This window comes from Lagenorhynchus albirostris, chromosome 10 (assembly GCF_949774975.1).
Source record: "Lagenorhynchus albirostris chromosome 10, mLagAlb1.1, whole genome shotgun sequence".
Lineage (NCBI taxonomy): Eukaryota > Metazoa > Chordata > Mammalia > Artiodactyla > Delphinidae > Lagenorhynchus > Lagenorhynchus albirostris.
Window position 1 is genome coordinate 99,694,745 of NC_083104.1, and position 23,215 is coordinate 99,717,959.

Below are 23,215 nucleotides of genomic sequence, written 5' to 3' on the forward strand. Positions count from 1 at the left end.
GCCCCACGGCCAACGAGTAGGCACAGGACTGCAGCGCACTCACTCCTGCCACCTCCTCCAACTTGCGCCAAGTATTAAATCTCAGGCCATACAAATGTCACGTCCCCGTGGCGTGCAACTTTTATGCAGACCTAAGGCTACGACCAAAACCAGTTCTTGGCTACATGACTCCCAAGCCGGCACGTCCCACGCACTCCAAAGCCAGCTCTCTCCGTGGACTCCTCAGCACAGAGACTGCCCGTGCTGCCGCTCGGGGGCTGGTCTGCAGATCATATGACAGCTGGAATCCCTCGGACACAAGCAGGCATTGTCCACTTTTCCTTGAAATCTCAAAATCCTGGATAAGACCAGCAATCAAGTAACACTTCAATCCTCCAACAACCTTAAATCAATTGACCAAATTCTTCTCTTTGGGTTTCAACCTCTCCCTTTACAAATAAAGCGATGATGTCCAATAAAAGCCATTTTCGTCAGCTTTTGAAGCAGACCCACAGCACTTACTTTAAATAAAAGGTTAGGACTACGAGATTGGGGGAAAGCATTTAAACAAACAATGAACGTTATGGACAGAGCTGCTAATAACTGCCCCACAATTTCTGTGGTGCCTTCAGAGTGCTCTGGGGGCGACAGAGCATTAACTGAACGCTCCCTTCCTTCTTCACGGCTGGCCTCCAGACCCACAGATGACTCATGGAGGCTGAGCTCCGGGCAGCCAGCAGCTGCTCAAACCCAGGCCTGGATGCTTCCCTCCCTACTCCTCCAGCCCCACCATCCCAACCTCTCAACAGGTGTCGCTGAGGCCAGCCCACTGGTGGATGCCATGAGCACATCATCTCAACCGAGCCAAGCAACGAGCTGCAGGTCCTCACAGGCCATGACACAGAAGGAGGCCAAGCCCTTCCACCCTCCACCATGCCCCTTCCCTCCAGCAAGCCCTCTCTGCGCTGTCCACACTCCAAAAAGCCAGCACGAGACCCGCTCCTTTATTCCTGGGAAGTAGTAGGTTTTATTACTTTTCCATCTGCTGTGAGCGTCTAACATCCAGAGAACTAATTCTTATTTCTCATATGCAATTCATATAGATTTTCCCTTCCCTGACAGAGTCACAAACAGCTCACCATAAGAGAATGCTTTCCACCTTCAGCATGGCAATCAGGAGGTATATAGTTTCCATGGATACCCAGAAGACCAAATTTCAAAACTAATTACATTTTCAAAAGGAACAATTTCTCTTAGTAAAAAACAAAACCAAAACACAAAACCTATTTGATTCAGGAGCAGGAAAGTCTATACCAACCATTTTATTTGTTAACTATGCATTACAGCAAATCTAAGTGCACAAAAAGCTTAAATTTAGTACTATTAGAAGCTAGTATGTATTTAAAATACGTGTATGAGTATGATTATTAAAACTTAGGCCTAGCAACGCTCTATGCTTAAGCAGATAAAATTAAAATTTTACAGCTTGTGAATTTTAGTAGCTTGAGAACTACTAGTATGTAATAGCTACCCTGGGAAGTTTTCAACTCTGGGATTTCCATGAAAATGTCCAAAAATACTTACTGATGCCAAGGGAGATTTCTGGTGTACCACCACAGAGTCCCGCAGGGGTCTCCATCTATAAAATGGAGCTACTGAGAATACAATTAACAAGAAACCTAAAAATATATAATCATCTCTGCCAAGTGAGCACATTTAATTTTTCAAGTTAGGATGAGCCCTCCTGCCAAAGCAGCCACACGGACGCTCCTCCAGGTGACACGTTCAATTGTGGGCACAGACATTATTTGTGGAAGAATACACACTAAAACAAAGGCAAACTCATAAAAACAGGCCAAGTGATCTCTGAAGTCCCTTCCAGCTCTAAATCCTATGGTTCTTAGAATGAGCCTATAGTTGGGATGAGGGGGGAAAAAAAACACTCCTTCCTTCCATTTGTCATCTGATGGCTTAAGATTAAATTTTTTTAATATTTAAGTTTTCTGAGGCCTCCCTTACACTCAGAACTCCTTTTCTACAGAGACTCCGTCTCCCAGGGCATCTATGACTTCTGTGGTACCCACCAGATAGAGGGTCTTCTCTAGCCCCTGCTTTAAAAACTCCATGACAGGACTTCCCTGGTGGCACCGTGGTTAAGAATCCGCCTGCCAATTCAGGGGACATGGGTTCGATCCCTGGTCCGGGAAGATCCCACATGCCGTGGAGCAATGAGCCCACGCGCCACAACTACTGAGCCTGCGCTCTAGAGCCTGTGTGCGGCAACGACTGAACCTGAGAGCCACAACTACTGAAGCCCACACGCCTAGAGCCCGTGCTCCGCAACAAGGGAAGCCACCGCAATGAGAAGCCTGCGCACCACAGCAAAGAGGAGCCCCCGCTCGCCACAACTAGAGAAAGCCCGCGCGCAGCAACGAAGACCCAACGCAGCCAAACAAAACAACCTCCGTGACATTCTGTGTATTATTTCAATTAAAAATATGAAAGAACAATTCACATTAGGAATACAGAAAAACGACCCTCGTACCCTCGTGATGGTATTTGGACACCATTTGAACCTGTTAATGCATCACTTTTTTTTCCTGCAAATCTGGTCAAAATAACTAATATTTTGGTATATACCTGGACCCACCGGAAGTTTGATTCCAATGCTTCACGTTAGCTCATAAAGCAGCTGCACATCACTGAGGAGAGTTGTGGGGGAAGTATCGAGACGTTATACAACTCCTGGGTGTACATCACTAAGCAGTATCTTTCTAACTTGCCCACCTCCTTAAGCAGAGCATGGTGAATCAACATATGATTAACTAACCTTCCTGGGTGATGACTCAGGATCACTACAATGAAAAACTATTACACAAGGTGCCTTCGGAAACTAGTGTCATAACCCTCCCGCTTCAGTTCTGCTCCTAGGCCACGTGGGCCTCAGTCAGCCATGCTTTTTTTTTTTAACTGAAATTTGTATTCCGGAGACGCACTGAGAGCATGTGGATATACATGCAGTTGTAAGAACCAACAAAGAAGGCCCCTCTGTTCGTGCTGTCTGCGCTCTCCTGTCTCGTCCCCGGACATCCCTTCTTGCTGCTCTCAGTGCGTCTCCTTCTGATGGCTCTTCTCCACCCTCAACCACCATCTTTGGCCTCTAATTTCTTGTGGACTGGAAAATGGGAGACGAGGTGGTCAGGGCCGTATCTACAGTGAGAATAAATAGTGGTAAAGTGTGGGCCCAAAGGACCATCACGAACCAAGGGTAAGAGTGTCGGCACCGGACCTCCTCCGCCTGCCCGGCTTCCGAAAGCTTTAGCTTGCATTCCCCCTCCGCCACCCCGCTGGTTCTCCCTCACGCCCAGGCTAAAGATTCTGGACCTCAGAATGCCAAATAAGTGACCTCCACAGAAGTGATATATTACTTTTGAGTCAACTGAATACTAGCTAAGCAACTGCTGTTTCCATAACTGGTAATTGGTACTCTGGCAGTACCCAGTGTCTTACTCTGAACATTACCAAGCATTGTTAATAGCCTGAAATGAAAACACAGCACCTAAAAAAATATTTTAATTTTTTTTCCTGGACTCACTGATATTTTTAAGGAAGTTTTAACTTTGTACTACTTGGAACAATTCAATTATATACTCTAAAGGAGTAAAGTTCTAAAAAAGATATGATAAAGAGCATAATGAATGTGTTTCAGAGACTTCAGTAAATGAGAAAGCTGTCACTCTGTTCTTCTACTGCATTAGGAACTTCTCAAACAAAGAGGCTTGATGGAGGCAGACAGAAAGGGGCTTATCAGCTTAAGAAACGGGAAGGATGGTACAATTAACTGTCACACGGTCAGATATAATTCACTCTGACGAGCCCAATGAAAGACAACAAGGTAGTGAAGGTCCCCATCTTGTCTCTTTACATAATACCCAAACACCCCAGAGTGGCAAACCACCTTTTCTTTAAGGGCTATCAGTACATGTGGCCTGAGAAGAAAAGCAATAGCCTTTGGAGGGAGGGGGGAAGGAAGGAAAAGAAAAGAAGAGCAGGAAAGGGAAGAAGTCTCTTATCTGAACCGCAAATGCCTCGGGCAGCTCACTCACTCCAAGCTGAGGTGCTGTATCCTAGGTATTCCTGGGGAAAAAGAAAAAAAAACAAAAAACAACTGCATTTCTTTCTCAGTACAGTCTCCTTTCCGCTCCACAGACCCAGCCCTGCCAAGGGGAAAACGGCTGCGCTCAGCTCTGCGGACTCCGAGCTGATGCTCTGCCCTGGCAAGGCGAAGGTGAAGTGTTGTAAACGCATGAGGACAGCTCGGGGAGGATGCGGCGGAGGAAACGCGAAAGCAACTTCTCCACCGGTCACCGACAGTACAGGCTACGGGGCAGAGCTCACCCTCACAGGGTTAAAAGATGCTCCAAAACAAGCAGTTGAGAACCCCGGGGACCATAAAATGTGAAACGCGTGTGGTGTGAGAGATACTAAGAAAAACAAGGGTTCTATTCTAAAACAGATGTACAAAGAGAATTCAGTCTCTCCTCACGTGAGGATACAGTTTCTTGAGTTTTCACAGTGCCAGACAGACTAGGATCAGAAACAGGCTTCAAACAGTGTAAAGATGGAAAGAAAAAAAGCCTCCTGCCTCCTCCCTCCAAAAAAGAAAAAAGAAAGTAGCGACACACCAGAAATAGCCTGAGCCTGCTTCTAAGCACGGGCTCTGCATCAGGAGAGGCTCCCCTGCAGCGTGTGTTGTAGTGAGCTCCAGCATGACTATATATGGTATGTTTACGGAGGGATTAGACACAAACACCACGCAGAACTTACGTCAGACCAGAGCTGGCTTTTACAGAGCTCAGTTTCTCCAAGTTGACGGCCACAAGACATCCCTACGTCCCAGCAAACTGCAGACGCTTTACAAAGCAACATCTCATGACTTAGGGGCACTTGGAGCGCAAGGACTCCCCCGCGCTGCCCTCCACACCCCCACCCCGACCTCGCCGCCTCCTCTCCCCCCCCACCTCCTACCCCCCTACCCCCTCCTAGCCCCCATGCAGGCCGTCCACCCTGCAGTCCCGCAGAGGCATAAATGCACACTCAAGAATGTCTCTGTTGAATGGGGCCTATGTTACATGACTAAGGGCACAGACATGGATTTCTCCAGAAACAGCTGGCAAGGCTGAGCCCTCTTGCACAGGCTCCTCATTGCCACAAAGTATTTTCATCACATCAAATGTCCTGCCAGAGAGAGGGAGAGCCAGACACTGAAGTGGGGAGGGGGCGGGGGAGCAGGGGATAATGTGAAGATGTCTGAAAGTCCTGGGAGAGGAGCAGGGGAATAGAGGAGGTCAGAGGGGGAGAGCGGGAGGGCCAGAGAGAGGGAGAGGGACAGAGGAGGGGGACAGAGAGAGAGGGAGAAGGCCAGAGGAGAGGGAGAGGGCCAGAGGAGAGGGCCAGAGAGAGAGGGACAGAGGAGAGGGACAGAGGAGAGGGAGAGGGCCAGAGGAGAGGGACAGAGAGAGAGGGAGAGGGACAGAGAGAGAGGGAGGGAGAGGGCCAGAGGAGAGGGCCAGAGGAGAGGGAGAGGGCAAGAGAGAGAGGGAGAGGGCCAGAGGAGAGGGCCAGAGAGAGAGGGCCAGAGGAGAGGGCCAGAGGAGAGGGAGAGGGCCAGAGGAGAGGGACAGAGAGAGAGGGAGGGACAGAGGGAGGGAGAGGAGGAGAGCAGGAGAAGGGGGAGGCTTCATCACTGCTTTAACAGTCTTGCCCAACCTGTTCTGCGGTGCGCTCTGTTAACTCCTTTCTGGCAAATGGATGCGCACAGCAGCCCTTTCTTTCTTCTTCTTTCCCCCACAGCCAGGCTGCAACTGAAGGCAGACTTGCAGAGAAAAGTCCCAAAGAAAAAGGCTAAACCCATTCCTGACTGGACTCAAACCCATAATTTGTATCCTACAGCAGGAGACCTTCACTGCCAGCTCCCAGGGCGTCTTCTCCACCAACTTCCCAGGCCTCTCCATCTCTTAACTCTCCTCCTCCCCTCGGAAATATGGAAATCGAGGTTGGGTCCTGAACACAGCTAAGTGGAGGTAAGGGTGAGGGAGGCCCAGTTTTTACCCTCCAGAACAAAGCACTACGGGAGAAGGAAGCAAAAGGTGGTTTTTCTTCTTGCTGTTTTTTGCTTGATATTAGGCATTTACGGGGTTAACAGACAGCCTGCAGACCAGAAATTTACCTGCTTAGCAACAGAAGCATCAACTAAGCCACACTGGTTGTTTTGACACAGGAAAAGCAGTTTCTACCTGGTGAAAATACCTGGTGATGTTTCAGTTGCCATTTTAAGCAACACACATATTAATCACATGAGAAGGGCAGTCAAGAAACCACGGTTAAAGGGAGAAAAAGTCCAAAGAGAGTTTACCCAGCTTAAAGGGGGAGATCAAAACCAAGCATGAAAACGCTGGACCGAGTAAGGAAAACATGCTCTACAAGTTAACAGCAGACTCCAAGGTAGAACACTGCTCTTGAAAACCCTGAAACCCTTGCCCCCTAACTTGCCCCCTAACTTGTTTGCAGCTGCTTAGTCTTTACGTCGACCTTAAGGACTCTTCAGGTAGTAGGAGACAGTGCTCACAAAAAGACAGATTTTCCCCCTCTGAATGGTGAGATGAAAAGGAAGCCATGAATCTCACAAACGATTACACTTTCTTCCTTTAAACATACCTGTATGTCTCAAAATTCAAGTGCAACCCGGGGCCTCCATGTCTTCTTTTAAAGACGAGTGAATACAATCCTTGAAACCTAAACATCTACTTTAAAATTCAACTACAGAGAGCTTCTTCATTTTCAGCAAATGGCTGTTTCATTTTTGGAAACTCCAGGATGTCAGGGTTTGTAGAGTTGGTTGCTGTAGGATGTTTACTGCTGTTTTAACAGAAATGTGTCTCCTTAGCCATAGCAAGGCCTAAAAGCAATTAGGACTAACAATTTGGTCCAGCTGTTGAATATGTAAAGCACAGTATAAAAATATGTTAATACATCCTTTCACCTAAAATGCAATTAAATAAAACGTAAAGGAGGAATAACGCCAATGCATGCATACGTAACACATAAATAATTACAAGGCCAAAGAATGAGAGAAACAAAACAGAAGTGAGATTCTGAACACTACTGGTATCATTTGGGGATGGAACCCCGTTTCAAGAAACAATGATAAACAGTCATTTCTAATGATAATATTCAAATATTCTAGAAAACCACATTGTACTTGTAACGGCTTCCCTTAAAATCTAAACTGAAGATACTGGATGACAAAGAGATTTTGTGTAAAGCTTAGGAGATATAATGATCTAGGAAAAAACCCAACTTTCTAACTTTGACCCAGTTTAAAATAAAATTTCAAAGGCACATGGTTCTACAATATTGTAAAAAAAAAAAAGAGAGAGAGAGAGAGAAAGCACATAGCCACAAAACTAATCTCTTCCTTTAATAAAGTAAAATACTTGCACTTATTCAGAACCTCTATACTAACAGTTAGAGCAAATTAAGCCTTATTTCTGAAACTTATATTTGAAAAATGTAAGCTGGGTCAAAGAAACTAGTGTGGACAAAATGGTGGTATTTAAAGCAAAAATCTGGCCTATGCAGAAGCAATGAAGAAGAAAAAAAAAAAAAGGAAAAGGGAAAAAAAAGGCCGCAGTGATGCACTCTGGTCGCAGCCAGAGTGGGCTGCAAGGCCAGTTGTATCTAACAGTTGTGCACGGGACGACAAATGGTGCATTCATAAGCTGCGAGAGCAGAGGCTGTTCAGAGGCTGTAAAGTCTGCACTCGAAATGATGAGCGTCCGACTCTCCTGTTGTTTCACAGTCAAGGAGTGCAAAAAAAGATGGATTCAGTTAGAGGCACAAGCTGTCCCTTCAGCTGTGGCAAAATGGTGAGCAAGAGGGTCTAGATAAAGAGGCCCAAGTACCATTTACCCTCTTCTAACAAGAGCTGGGCCCGATGATAACTGAGTAAACACCTCTACAGAAGATAACACGGCAAGAGCGGTGGGGGGGGTGGCGGAGGCCCGGCAGAAACCAGAACGGAACGACATCTTCTCCAGCCCTTTCTAAAGAAATTATTCAGCATCCCTAAATCCACAGCCACCGACCAAGGGATTAAACGTCAGTAGCTTTATTACCTGTGTGTGACCTTACCTCTCCGTGGCCTTAACAAAAGAAACATCTGGTCCCAGTTATTCGGCATCCCTGATAATTCTGTCAAAGCGCCAATTTCTTAAAAAATTAATTAGTGGCATTTACACCTGCCAGTGCAGACGGCCTATCAGGGGTCTAGCACAGGTACCACACTATCTCGCTGAAAAGGAAACTCAGGGTTGCAACAGACAAGCATCGGATAGGAGAATTTAAAGGTTTGTGTCATTTCCTAACTCTATTAAAAAAAAAAAAATCCCAGTGGCTCAAATGTATTCATTTGTCTCATCAGACATAAATGTACAAGTAACCTGTTTATAAATACAATTTTGAAAGCTGATTATTAGGGTTGTTCATTAAAATCACCCTGGAAGCTTTTTCGAACGGACGAGGCCCAGCCTCACAACAGACCTACTGAACCTGAATCCCCTGGTCTTAAGAATCACTGGACGCTGCAGCCCAGCGAAGAGTGATCACCCAAGAAGGCACACCAAAAACGAGACAAGTCAGGGCACAGGGCTCACCGGAAGTGCTCTAGGTACTGAGCTGCTCCTGGGGACGGACGAGGGCCCCGGGTGGGTGAACCAGCCTCATGATGGCACAGGGGTGCAGGCAGGGACCACCCGCACGCCCCGGTGCTAGCTCCGGGCAAGCCTGCGGGGACACAGGGCACACTGGGCAGGGCCCTGGTGGCAGGCGGCCTTCAGGTCCCAGGAGCAAGGCCCAGCGATCCCACAGGCCCTGCCGTCCCCCCACCGGGTCGGGGGCGGGGTGGGGGGGGCATGAAGCGCAGAACGTGGAGCCGGCGCCCGGCGCAATGGGCTCATCGCTACTACGACCACGTGGACCACGGAGGAGCCCGGGGGACAGAGGCCCGCGGTCTGCCGCCGCCGCCGCCACTGCTGCGACGGGAGGGGGTGGGGATTTAAAACCTGAGGCCACGGTGGCTTGTTTGGTTCCGTGGTGCCCCTCGGCCTCCATCCGCAGAACGCGGGTCACATGGGAAAGAGGCAACAGCCGCCCAACACGGCGGAAGAGGACAGAAAGGACCCGACGCCGCGCTGCCCCGGGCGTCCCGTCCCACAGAAGCTGCCCCTGTCCTTCCTCCTCCACTTATGCCTCCCCCAGCCAGGCTGCATCCCCTCTTCGTCCTCTTCATCCCCGGCCGCCTCCGCCTCCTCCTCCAAAACGCTCTGCGGACACACTTTCAGCCACACGCTGTTCTCATTAAAACGGCCATCAGGTAAGCCAAACCTTTTAACGTGGACTCCTTCTGGGCAACAACTACAAGACGCGAGTGGGCACGCTCACGCCCATGCAAAACTTCGGGAAACTTAAGTGGTCACAGGCTAAATGGCCTCAAGCGAACACCAGGGGGAAAAACATGAGGGAGCACTTCATTCGGGGCGCACATGTGTTCAAATCTCTACCTGAGAGGAACCCATTTCTAAACAACGAACTCAACTACTAGACGGGCTCTTCGAAGGCCTCCAGCCGCCCACGAGGTTGCCGCCTGGCCGCCGCGGCCCCAGGAGAGCGCGTCAAGGTTTTCGTGGAAGCGACGCCGGCGCTGCCCACGGGAAGGCGGCCTAGCCCCGCCCCCGTCCCGCCCCAGTCCGCCCCCGCCGGCCTACCGGCCAATCGGCGCCCGCCTCCCTGACTGACGGCCCCGCCGCCCGCTCACGGGGCGGCCCCGCGCGGGCGCCGAGGTGGGCGGACGGCGCGGAGGCCCGGGTTGTACCAGCGCCCCGCGACCCCGCCGTCCGGCCGTCGACCGCCCGCTTCCCACAGGCCGCCGCGGCGGGACGGGCACGGGCGAGTCCCGGGACGACGGCCGCCGCGCGCTCTGCTGTGCGAACGCACTTCAGCTTAGACGGTCCCAGTGCACGAAGGCTCCGCGGCCCGAGGAGGGCCGGCTGCCCGGCGGCCCGGCCGCCTTCCGCGGCGTCCTCCCAGGCCCCTCCCCGGCCCGGCCGCCGGGAGCCCAGAACCGAAATCCATACAGACAGCCTCGATTCGGTCGGTGCCTCCCTCCGGGAAGGAGACACGACCCTCGGGCGCGCTCCGCAGCCCCACCCTCCGTGTCTGCCACGGATGCCTAGGGGGCAGCCTGCAATGAAGGGCAGGAAGAGGGTAGTTCTTACTGTCTCTGTAGTTTTTAAAACGTGCAGATCCTTTTCACTGAAAAGCACAAGTCACATTCCTATTTTCGGAAAGAAGACACAGGGGAAAGTTTTAGAATATTACATGATTTCCGAGACGAGAACGTTTACTCTATATTTGGCGATATTTCATCTAGCAGGCTTCACTGTGCTAACTCCGGAAATGAAATTAGTGCTCAGAGGGCAATCCCAAACAATCTCTGAGAAAGGAAAAAAAAGGAAATCCCTGTAATATCAGATCGTCAGAATAATCACGATATATGTTATAGTACTTCTTTGGGGGGACCTTGAGAACCTTTCATCCTAGAAGGCAGTCCTGAAAAAAATTTTCTTAAGAAAAGGAAAGAATAAACTGTTTTAAAATCACTTGTCTTGCCATTCAGAGGGAGCATCTGAAGAAATCTCTTTTAACCCCAGGACAGAGAAAGGCCAGACCAAGTGTCCTTGTCTTAGGCCCACAAAACCATAGAGAGGATATTGAAAGTGTGAAACTTGACCCTAAATTCTCAATAATTAAAAAAAAATTCAACATCCATGTGACCTTGGACTCTCTCATTTTCATCTGTCTCTTGCAGTACACTCTCTTTGCTAGCCATTCAGTACACTGCAAGCCCTGATAAAAGTAGTTAATGTTTACTGAAACCTGGGCATGAACTGTACTAAACCTGATAGGAGTGAAAAGGCAAAGTTCTGTTAACAGCATCCATGCACAATAAAAAAAAAATTTTTTTTAATTAAAAAAGGGGGTGGAGGACCAGGAAAAGAGGAAACTTTTTTTCTTCTTTCTAATTTGAACTTAAAAATCTCTCACTGATGAATACATCAATCATACATCCCCCAAAGAGGCTTTTTATCTTTGTTGTTATCTTTCTGGAAAATTTTCAACACAAATACAGTTCGATCATTTAAGATTTTTCTTAATTTATAGACCTTAAGACTGAAACCAATCTGTTTATATCTCTTGTTCTCTGACTTTTTTGGAAGGCCCAGGTACTTGATCAGTAACCAGTTTTAATGATACTACTCTCAAACTTTATTCATTTGAATGCTGCTTACAAGTTACAGCTAAAGAACTGCAGTTCATGCAAAAATAATCTTAACATTTCAATGGATATCATCTAAAATATTTTTTCTTCCCTTGACTTTTTACTTTTTCAAATGTAAAAACAGTTAATTTCAGTCTGATCAGATCTTTTAGTCTAACATTTCTTATACCATTACCTTCACTCTAAGTATATTGTTGTGTATCGGAACTTACTGATATTTTTAACTTACTGATAATCTATCTTTTCCTCCCATTTCCACACTATCCCTTTTTCTCCCATTACCTCAGTTAAAATAATATTTCAACTTACACACACACACACACACACACACACACACACACACACACACACACACATACACACAGACTGTATCCTGAACAGGATGCTCTCAGGTGTTTAAAGCCAACTTTCTCTCTCCCCATCCCCCCTTGCTTAAAGGGCAGCAATAGAACCAGTCACCTTGGAAACAAACATCACCCAGTGTTTGCAGAACAAACAATGGTACCTTTTCAGCCAGTACCAGGCAGGCAGGCCAAGGGGCAGCCCAGCAATTCTGGGCCATACAGGAGTGTTAACATATTGCATTCATTCAGTGCACGAAAAAGTAGTTCAGTACTGAAAATGAAGCGTTTGAACCTCTCAAACGTGTGCACCTTTGGCTAGAAACCACAGTCAAAGCCAGGGAGGTTGAAAAGTCCAATAAGGCTACCCATAGTCAGAAGAAATCTTTTCATTATTTTTGGAATTGTTTTTACATACCTCATGAATAAGGTAAATTACACTCTTGTCACTGAAAATTACCTTCTCTGGCGACTAGGAAGAAGTTGCTTAAGATCTTAAAAAAAAAAAAAAAAAAAGCATGTTTTATCTAATTACTTCTACAAAACCATCATGTCATTTTTTAAAATGTGCTACTAAATATTGGTTCCTAAAACGTGTATATTGCTTGGCACCTAAATCCTCGTGAATTTCTAGTACTGATAAAGAAATCTGACTTTAAGCTAGAAAATTAATTATCAATTTTTTAAACAGTGCCAATCATACATGAATCTATAAGGGCCCTAGATAATAACTCACCACTTTTTGACCTTGGATAACAACAATTACTAAACTGTCATTTATTAAAGACTTACAAGGGCTAATCATTTGGGGTAGCTCAAGTGTGAGAGGAGATTCTGTTGTTATGGTTTTTAAAAAGCTCAACTGGATAGTTCATTTAAAAGAACACACACAAGTGTTCTTCAGGTCCTTCAGAATGAAATTTTTAAATGTTAAATGTAATTAACAATTTCCTCCTTATTCTGGGTGTGTGCCGAAGTTTTCCTTCCCACCAATTAAAAGAGAAGGCTGGGCGCAACTGAATTATTTGGACAGGAGTTTGATGTCAGTTAAATACCACAGTAACTGGCATTTTCTGTCACCTCCAGACTGAGGGACAAACGCCTAATTAACATGGACCAACGTGCAGCTTAAACTGGAAAAGTGCCTGTCCTTTTTCTTTCTTTTCTTTTTTCTCAGATTTAGGTCTTTAACATCCTTGAGTTAAAGTGCACAATGCTATCTGACTGAGGTGTAAAAGTCTAATTAACTAATAATGCTGTTTTTGCAGCGAAGTAAATCAGTTAACATTATTAATCTTCCTGACTGGGCCTGAGGGAGGGAGGGAGCCTTTTGAAAGGGAGCTGAACGATTAGACTGGATGCCCTTGAAAATGAAAAGGAACCCTGCGAGCGATGACTGATAATCCTAAAAAACGACTGAGAAATACTATAAAATACCACCGCTGGGCGTAGCACCAGGCCATCCTCTGAAAACTGCAGCCGCGGCTCCAGGGCAGGGAGAGGAAGAGGAGGAGACTTCTCCCATCCTTTCCTTCCAGGACCACAGAGAGCAGAACTGGAGCCTTGCACTCCCTTCTCGGATACTGCACCTTTCCAAATCATTGCTTTTTTTAGTAGACCAAACAAAAAGTACCACCTAGAGCAGCTTGGGTACACGAGTCCCACACTTTGGCCAGTTCGGGCTAGTTTCCGTTTATCAGGAAAACAACTAACTTAGCACTTGGCTGCTTAGCTTTTAGCTGCCTTGTTTTACTGCCTATTCAATACTCCAAAAATGTGCATGCGTGTCATACTCATGTTAGCAAACCATAAATGTATCGCATGAATGCCAGCCTCTGAAGAGGAAAAGCCAACAGCCAGACAACAACTTCCGAACCATAGCCTCGTCTGTACCGAAACAATGGCAGTGACTGCCGTCCACCTGTCCACCCTCTGCTCTGGATTCCCCCTCCCTGCACCCCGTTCCAGAAGGCGGCTCCTTCCCCCAGGGCCCAGGGGACAGGGGAGGCAGTCTCTCAGCACCCCCCTTTTCCGGCAGCCTCCCAGGCCTTCTCTGGAAAGCCAGGGACAGGAAGAGTCAGCACTGAGCTGAGCTTTGGGGAAGGACTCCCAGTGCCAAGCCACTCCTGTCCCCAGATCCAGAGGCGCAGGGAGACCCAGGGCGACGACCCCAGCCACACGCAGCTTCCTCCACGTTCTCAAAGAACATCTCAAAGAGGCAGAGTTAGGAAGAAAAAGAAGGAGGCCCAGGTGCCGGGGTGGCTTTACCTTCTCCCCTCCTCAGTATTTCTATTAAGTTTCTGTTTCACTGTCCCCTCTCCTACAGAGTATGTGAAGTGATGCACACCTCTTAATGAAATTCTGTGGGAAACACAACAGATCTGATTGACAATGTGCCTTTTACAAGCCACCTGATAATAAAGCACTCTTGAAGGCATCAAGGTTCAGAACTCAATCCATTTTGAACTAACGTATTTATGCTCTAATAGATTTAAATATCTTTAGAGAGTGTTAGTCATTACTTTGTGCACCATTATGCCTAAAAATCATCTTTTCTCCTGTTCCAAAAGGAAGGTAAGTTCAGAGAAAACTTTACTTACGTATTCCTAAGTTTAGTATGTACTCATAACCCCCTCCTCAAATAACATCTCTTACAAAAAGCCTGGTTATTTACTATTATCTCCATGTTGCCTAGTCACTGGGACCCGCCACCGAAGGGTGGAAAACCCCAGCTGATTAAAAAATTCTTCAAGATAAACTAAACTAAAATCCTTAAGGAAGAATGTATAACTCACTTCTATTTTCTTCAAAAAGATAATTACTAACGTCCATAAAACAGAGGCAAGAGAAGGCACTGAAAGACTCCCCTTGCAAATCAAACCTCTCTTAGAATCAGAATTGTGAAACTGCTTTGGAATTCTTGAAATGATGGTTGGAGGGTTTTTGCCCCTGGAAACCTTTGTGAGGTCATCATCCATCAAAAGTGACCATCGCCCTCCGTGGACACCTGGGAGCCTCATCGTGGGTGAGTGCTGGTCCCACCGTACAGATGGCCACAGCCCTGGAACTGAGGTCAGCAGACTGTAATCACACTCTCACCAGGTCCACTTCATGGAAGTAATTCTTCCACATCAGGCCCAGCTGATATGGGCTTACTGTGCACCCTGTTTTGCTAAGAAACTGTTGAAGATTTTCTAAAGCAACTTGGAAAGGCTATAGAAGCTTGAAATAAAGGTGACATTCAACATTTCTTGAAAATACATAGACACCACATAAAACTTAAGCAAAATACCTGCTCCCAGCCCTGACTCCTTAAAAAGGTGAACCCTGGGATGATTGTCCTTCATCAGATAATACAGAGACATCAGAAATGAGGCGGCTTCTTCTGCCACCCATATCTTGGGGGACTAAGCAGTGCAAGAACTTTTTTCTCACAGCCCAAGACTAGTGTTATATGAGGCATCGCTGTTGAATAACAATTACTAAGAGAAAAAAACAGGACTACAGGAGAATGAAGATAAGGTTTTTGAGGAAGGTCACACTCCACTGGCAGGTCTTTTGGCTGCTGCCTTGCCATAAAGCAGCTTTTAGGATGCTTAGAATTTCTCTAGTTTTATGGTACTTTTCCTTTATATAAAAAGACAATAGCTTCTAGCCTTACAAAGATTTTTCTGTTTGCTTTCACGGATTAAAAAGAAAGAAAATGCAGCCTGGGGGTATCATTATGTCACCTCCCGAGAATATGACAAAAGAGATACTTCCCATTTTACAGATGGAAAAACCCGAGGCACAGGGTGTAACATCTTTCCACTAACCATAATCAGGGCTGGGCTTGGGTTTGGGACCTTAAGTCTTCTAGCTGACAAATCCAGCCCCTCTCTGTAGCAGATCGTATGAAATTCTTGAAAAGGACCAAGGGAGATAGTTCATCAGGTGTGTTGAAATGTCCCTGACTCAATCCGCTTCTCCAACAACGTTCCTTCCTCTGAAATGATGAGGAAAGTGAGGGGGGGTGGGCCCCTCTGGAAACGTCAGCAGTGAGCAGTTGGCAACAAACTGCACCTTCCTAACTTGTCATTTAATGGCCCTCGGACCCTCCGCCTACACAGCTGTCCCTGGAGTTAGAGAATCCCACTTGCCCTTCAGAAGGGGTCTGATTGCTGTCTTCCTCACATTAGACCTTAGAGTGATTCACAGGTAGGCTCTATCTTCCTGAGGGCAGGGGCCTCCTAGGGGCTATTTCAGAAGCTCCGCCCATCAAGCATCGACAAGTCTCGTAAATCATACACATATATGTACTATTACTGGGCAAGTGTATTAAGATGCTGTTGTAATTAATACAGAAAAATTCCACTGAAAGTGTTATTTTTAAGAACTTTTTGTTAGAGCTTCCCAACAGAGTCTAAAAATATACCTAAAATTATGTTTGCCCCAGAAACATTTTTTTACATTAAAAGAGGTCCTTATATTAGAAAAGACTGGGAATAACTGCACTAAAACGTCCAAATTACATGACACTGATTGAAGCAAAACATCCAATTAAAAATAAAACTACAGGTACGTAACATATCCCGGCAGCCATTAACATTCACCCCGGTGTCCTAGGCAAGATGGAAAACACCTTCTTCTCAAGAGAACTTGACCTTTTAGAAGGACTCTTTGAACTGCTCAATTTGCTTTTCACCAGTGATTCTTGTTTGTTTGGAGCAATAGGATGGCAGGTCACAGGCTAATCAAAAAATAAATACGTTTTGTCAGTTCAGCATTTTCCTCTTTAGAATAAATCAATTTCCGATTACCTATTCATAATTTACAGTAAAAATTTTAACCTCAGATTGGCTTCATTTAACATAGGACCAGTAAGTGCCCAGGGAACGCAAAATAATCAAAACATTAACCTCTGACCCCCCCCCCTCAAATTATGCCACATCAAAATAAAGTGATTTTCATGGCAAAGAACATTTGAATACAACAGAAAATACTTATCCCATTAAATTTTTAATAGGTATGGTATAATTTAAAGGCATATACAAAACTGGGCTTTTTATTGTCTACAAATGTAAAAAATCTCAGTTTTTGTAATAAGCGTATGTATCCACAGGAAGCAGATATACAAGGTGATTTATGACTCATGAAAGTAAGTAATTTTAGTTTCTTATGTGCTTTACTCGCTTTCTCTTCCTTTAGAATTTTTCTATGATGAATACGAGTTAAATGTGCAAAAAAAAAAAATCTAATGGGAAAAACCTTTCTTAATACTTAGGGTTGTTGACAGTCCACTTACTAACATCCTTGGCAAAAGAATAATGGTGGCTCCCCCCCCACCCCACCCAACACAAAACACCAGGCATCTGGGCGTGGCAGGGTTGCTGACACTGAAGAGAACTGACCATGTAAGACGGAGGTTCCCGCAGCCCTGCCCCTGCATCTCTCCAGGCCTGATGTTCCTCACCTGTAAACTAAGGGGTGGAAGAACACAGTCTGGACAAGGACCCCGAGGCCCCTTCCAGTACAATGTTCTCACTGGAAACCAAGAAGATGAACATACAGCTTCGTCAAAATCTTGCTAGTTGGGCTTCCCTGGTGGCACAGTGGTTAAGAACCCGCCTGCCAATGCAGGGGACACGGGTTCGAGCCCTGGTCCGGGAAGATCCCACATGCCGCGGAGCCACTAAGCCCATGCGCCACAACTACTGAGCCTGCGCGCTAGAGCCCGTGAGTCACAACAAGAGAAGCCACCGCGATGCGAAGCACGTGCACAGCAATGAACAGTAGCCCCTGCTCGCCGCAACTAGAGAAAAGCCTGTGAGCAGCAACGAAGACCCAGTGCAGCCAAAAAATAAATAAATTAATTAAATTAATTAAAAAAAACATCTTGCTAGTCGTGACACCACTTGACCAGGGTAGCTTTAAACTGATTTCACCAACTTTACCAACTTCAAACGCTTCATAGACATCACAGCCAAGAGAGCAATGTTGGATGAATAAAAAAACGCTTTTAAAAAGTTTCGGTGGCCAGCACATTTTTGGCGGGGCTAATCGGTATGGCAACCCTGCCCCAAAGGAAGGCAAACATAGACAAGAGGCTTGAAACCACCAAGGCAATGCCACTCATCGAATGCTGGCGTGGTGCCAAACACTGGTAAGTATTTATAGTGTTTTATATCATGTCCTCCAATCCCATGACATAGATCTGATTACTCCTGAAATTTTACGTGTGTGAAAAAGGTCTGCTGAGGGCTTCCCTGGTGGCGCAGTGGATAAGAATCCGCCTGCCAAAGCAGGGGACACGGGTTCGAGCCCTGGTCCGGGAAGATCCCACGTGCCGCGGAGCAACTAAGCCCGTGCGCCACAACTACTGAGCCTGCGCTCTAGAGCCCGCGAGCCACAACTACTGAGCCCGCGTGTCACAACTACTGAGCCCGCGTGCCACAACTACTGAAGCCCGCGCACCCTACAGCCTGTGCTCTGCAACAAGAGAAGCCACCGCAGTGAGAAGCCTGCACACCGCAACGAAGAGCAGCCCCCGCTCGCCGCGACTAGAGAAAGCCCGTGCACAGCTACGAAGACCCAACGTAGCCAAAAATAAAATTAAATAAAAATTAAAAAAATAAATAAAGGTCTGCTGCAAAAACAAGAGATCTGAGGTGTGAGGTATTTGTGCCTGTGTGCCAAGTCACCCAACTGCTCTGTTGGAGTTGCCTTCACTAGGATGGGGCAAAATGACCCGCTCACTCCAGTCATTCCTTTATTCAATACTGACTGAGCACCCAGGCTGGGCCAGGCACTGGGCTAGGTGCCTGGGATCCTGCATGAACAGAGGGGAAAAGGAGCAAAAAGCCCTCATGGAGCTTACACTCCGCTAAGAGGAAAACAGATCATAATGCCTAGATCAGACTGGGTGCTTGACAAACGCCCCCATCTTTAGAAACGGGAAAAGCATCCGAAAACAAATCCAAAAGAAGACATCAGCTCTAAGCCAGCCCCAAGCTAGAAAAGTTTTTCTTAATCAACAAATACACCAGCTTGGGCTCAAAGTCCTTATACTGGAGTGGCCTCAGGCAAGTTATTTAAACTCTCTAAACCTCAGCTTCCCCATCTGTAAGATGGAGATAACAACGACCTCAGAAGGTCGATGCAAAGGTGAAATGCCACAAAGCACAGAAAGTGGAGGGCACAGTGCCTCCTGTACCTTAAGGGTACCAGGTATGATTAGGAGCGTCTTCCAAACCTGCAAAATGGGGACAACACCACTTGTTTGCTTGGTGGGCTTGCTGTGAGGACTGTGAAAATAACGCACAGAAAGCATTTACAAAGACCGCGTGTGATGGTACGTATTTGCTTCTTTAAAATGCCAGTGACACCAATGAATGGGGAGGTGGCCACAATGGCATCGCCAGGCTAGAGCTCAAGAGAAAAGAGCTGGGGTGGGGGTGGGGGGCACACCGGGGGGAGGGGTGGTGGTTAGGAGCCTCAGAAGGGCGTTTTGCTTCTAGCACAGGTGCTGAGTATGTCCCAGACCTCCCCTTGCCCCAAATTAGGGCAGGCGAGGGCACCTTTTGGGCTGTGGCAGTTACCACAACGGAAAGCCAAAGACTTGGAAAACTGGATGCGAGGGAAGGGTCGGCAGTCTGGGCTCAGGCCCCACCCTCGGCTGTAACACCTGGACCAGGGCACGTACTCACTCACATCTCAGGACGCACATGCGCCAGGAAAGCCTTTCCACCCTGGTTTCAGTAAAGCCAGGGTTAACGGATAAACCAATATGGCGACATTATGAATGTGATCCAGGATCAGTAAGCCAGGGTTAACGGATAAACCAATATGGCGACATTATGAACGTGATCCAGGATCAGTAAGCCAGGGTTAACGGATAAACCAATACGGCGACATTATGAACGTGATCCAGGATTCCAGTGGACAAGTCCCCAAAAGAGATAAGCCAGAACATAGAGGTCTGAACCCAAAGAAGTCTATGGCTGTAAAGAAAGGAAGTCCCCCTCCTGTGTGTGTACATCACTCAGTGGGCTCTGGGCGCTTCAGCGATCTGACTGCTGCTTGGTTCACCCTGTACCAGCTGATGGGGATGCGCCCTCTGCCTCGGGCCAGAACTCAACAGTGAAGGAACCCCAGCAGCCCCGCGAGGTACAACCGTGGCCCCGCTGCCCCTCCCGAGGACATTTCCAAAGCCTCATCAGGCCACCTGTCACTTCTCTGCTCAAAACCTTCGGACTCCCTCTCAGGGACGGAGGACAGCTCCAACTCTGCCCCACCCCCATGCCACCCCAGGGAGCCCTGCAATGCCAGCACCTTCCAGTATGCGGTCCTCAACCCCAAACTACACCTCCAAACCCAGCCTGCCCCTTCCCGCTGGGATCGCAGCCTTCCCACGGGTGCACGGCTCGGGGGCCACACTGCACTGCACCCTTTCACGACGTAAACTCCCAAAGGCAAGAACCACCATGCTCCCCCGTGCCTAAACCTAGTATCCTAAACGTAGAGGCACTCAAGCAATGTGTTATGCTCAAATCCGCACCAACTATTAAAGAATCAAGACAAGTGAAATCAAGCTTCAGAGCTGCTCGGCTGGGAACTCTCCAGGTACCACGGTGTCATGAGGTCCCATGTAACCAAAGAACGTCCTTCAGACTGTGGATATGGCCTAAAGCTTCCTGGTAGTCTGACACTGGCTGCGTGATCTCAGAAAAAGTGAATTTCTCTAAGCCTCAGTTTCCTGTCTTTAAAAAGAGGAGGTCATACCTATGCCCCATCCATGGGGTAACACATGCAAGCACTCCACACAAGCCTCTGGGCCCGAGTGGGGCTTTCCTTCCCCCGTGAGTCCACCCTGTGCTCTGCAACAAGAGATACCACCGCAGTGAGAAGCCCGCGCACGGCAACGAAGGAAGGTTCCTTCCTTCACAGACAGAAGGAACCCACTCAGCACTTTGAGACACTCCCCCTCCCCCCTGACTCCCAGCCTGACCCCTCAACCCCACCCCAGCTCATAGCATCCCACCTCCTCCCGCACGATTCCAGCTCCGGGGAGAGAACTCGGTAAGAAACAAAACGAAACGAGAGGTTGCCAACAGTTCATAAAATCGTTAACACATAAACATCAGTTTTAGGTGATGAAATTATTAACTTTAAGGTATGTGTTCCGTCCAACCTGCTCACTCTGCAGGGGCCTTCCCACATTTTTCACAGCCCTCTCAGCAAGGTCCCTCAGTCCCTGAGTACAGGCCTTGAAATGTATAAAGTCACACATATTAAAAATGGATCTGTCCTCCCTAGAGGAAAAGGCAGTGTGTCCCTCCACCATAATTAATAAACCACGAGCGTCTCTGGGGCCTGCTATCTACCTTCACCACCCGCATCTCTGCGGGCACAGAGCGCCTTTCCTGGCCGACCTCACCCGTAGAAGATGGAATCCCAGCAGAGGACTGGGAACACGGGAGGACAGTCCTCCAGCAGAGGACTAGGAACACGGGAGGACAGATAGAGCATCACCTGGGCGAGGGCAGATGCTACCCAGGTGAGCAGAACAGGCACAAATCCACTCCACTCGAGGCAGCTTCGCCTTTGTGAGCTGATTCTTCTCCCACCCGCGGCTTCCAGAAACCTTCATCCACAGGCTCGTCAAGACTGCACACTAGCTCACCCTCCCAGCCCGCATTCGCTGCCGGCTGACAAACTGAATAAGTAGCTCCCCCGACTCCCAGCATCCTTCCTCAGTATTTTCGAGGGTACAGAAATGAGTCTGTCTCTAATTCCCTAGCTGATGAGCTTAAGTAAGTACCAAGGAGTAAAACACAACCAAGGAAGTTTAAACATTGTTGAACTGAATTCTCTCTGCTGAAAATAAAGGTCCCACCTCTCAATGATCACTGAACACCACTTCAGACGGCAGCCCACATGTCCTGGGCTGAAAAAAATCTCTTGGAAAAAACGGGAAGAAATATTCGGTTCCATATGGCATCAACGTCCAAGTTCATTCTGCTGGACGAGTCTCCTCTATGGCCTGATTTTTCTAAAGGTTTAGCAGCGTTCTCTCCGGGGCAGAGCTGTTCACACCACGGCCTGGCTTCAAAGCACTTCCTGGCTCACAACTGCCTCCACAACTGGCCATCTACACTGCCAGAGACACATCTCAACATTCCTTCCACCCCAACTCTGCACAGCACCCCAACCGTACTCTCTTGGTCTCACCCCACTGCTTACCCATCCTGTCCCCAAAGAAGCCTCGTGGTATCATCCTCCAGGGCCTGTACTTATACTGCTCTTCACCTAGAACCTCATTTTCCCTTTCCTACACGCTTCTCCACATGGCCAGCCCTTCACATCTGAGAACATCATCACTACCTCTTTTCCCGACAGCTTCCCACTGCCAGGTCCTCCGTGTGTCCTGGTGTCTCTGCCGGTTGTGACGCACTGGTGAGTGTCAGGGCTGGACCACGTCTTACGCATCCTTGCCTCCCTGGAGCCTAGTGCCTGGGGGAGGTATCGAGAAGCATTCCAGTGCAGGAAAGCTGATGGGATTCCAGTCACGAGAAAGAAAAAGCCCGGGATGCTGGTCTCCAACCCAGACGTCTTTCACTCCTCTTCTGCTGGAGCCATCAAACTGCCACGAGCAAAATAACAACGGTACTAATAACGGTGGTAGGAGCTGGTAGCACACAAGGCTGAAATTTTCTATTTGTAACTAAATTTCAAAACAATCCTCCTCCACAGACCCACCGGAAACAGGAAACAGACCATCAGGCGCTCGGCGCAATTCAAGACCTGCTGGTTCCACAACTTGCTCGGGGGCTCCCACAAAAGGGTAGGAAGGGTGCACAACTGGACACCCTCACCCCAGAAACGTTCCACGGGAGACAGGGCATCCTCCGTCACTGTCCTCCAGTCCATGTAGCTCCTACTGCTTAAAAAGCAAAGCAAACAAACAAAACACCTCCTAGAGACTATCTCCGCTGAATATGGACAAATTCAAACATTAGGTTAGTAATTAGATCAATTCAATTGTTGCCCCTACATCCCTGGTAACACAGACCACTGGGCCTCTTAGATGGCTGATCCTGCCCCCAGTACTAACTCTGAGGCAAAATCTTGATGTTATATATTATAAACATAAAAACATTTATAAAATAAAATGATAATAGCCTATTATAACAGCAAACAAGTGACCTGTTTTCCAGGCATTGGCCCTCCAGAAACCCAAGGCAACCCTCACCCCCAGATGCTCAGAGCTTACAGCGTCCTGGCTTTTCCCAAAGTGGCCAACACACCATCCTTACTTTGAAACGGAGCTCAAGCACTTTTAGTGAGGTTAACAGTGGGTGTCTGCAAGAAAGAAGTTAAGGGGCAGGTGTGCGCCCCCCCACCCACCACACAGAAGACGAGCAGAAGCCTCCAATGCTGGCCCAACCTCTCCACTCCCTGGAGCCTCTCATGGGAACTTAGGGAAAACTGTCCCCCAGCGGGATGTTCAGGGCCTCTC

General features: G+C 47.7%; 1 protein-coding gene across 10 annotated transcripts in view; it reads right to left on the bottom strand.

Moving 5' to 3' along the window:
* The window catches only part of RREB1 (ras responsive element binding protein 1), a 135,192-nt gene that overhangs the window by 97,171 nt on the left and 14,806 nt on the right, over positions 1-23,215 (bottom strand). For 2 of the 10 annotated variants that reach the window (XM_060163742.1, XM_060163743.1), the window contains exon 2: positions 4,086-4,116. The exons of 5 other annotated variants lie outside the window; for them this stretch is intronic. The gene's annotated coding sequence lies outside the window, so the exon portion shown is untranslated. Of the gene's footprint in view, positions 1-4,085; positions 4,117-5,748; positions 5,932-6,696; positions 7,018-9,599; positions 9,707-23,215 lie in introns of those variants that run through there. 3 more of the 10 variants (XM_060163744.1, XM_060163746.1, XM_060163745.1) reach the window with 3 other exon arrangements.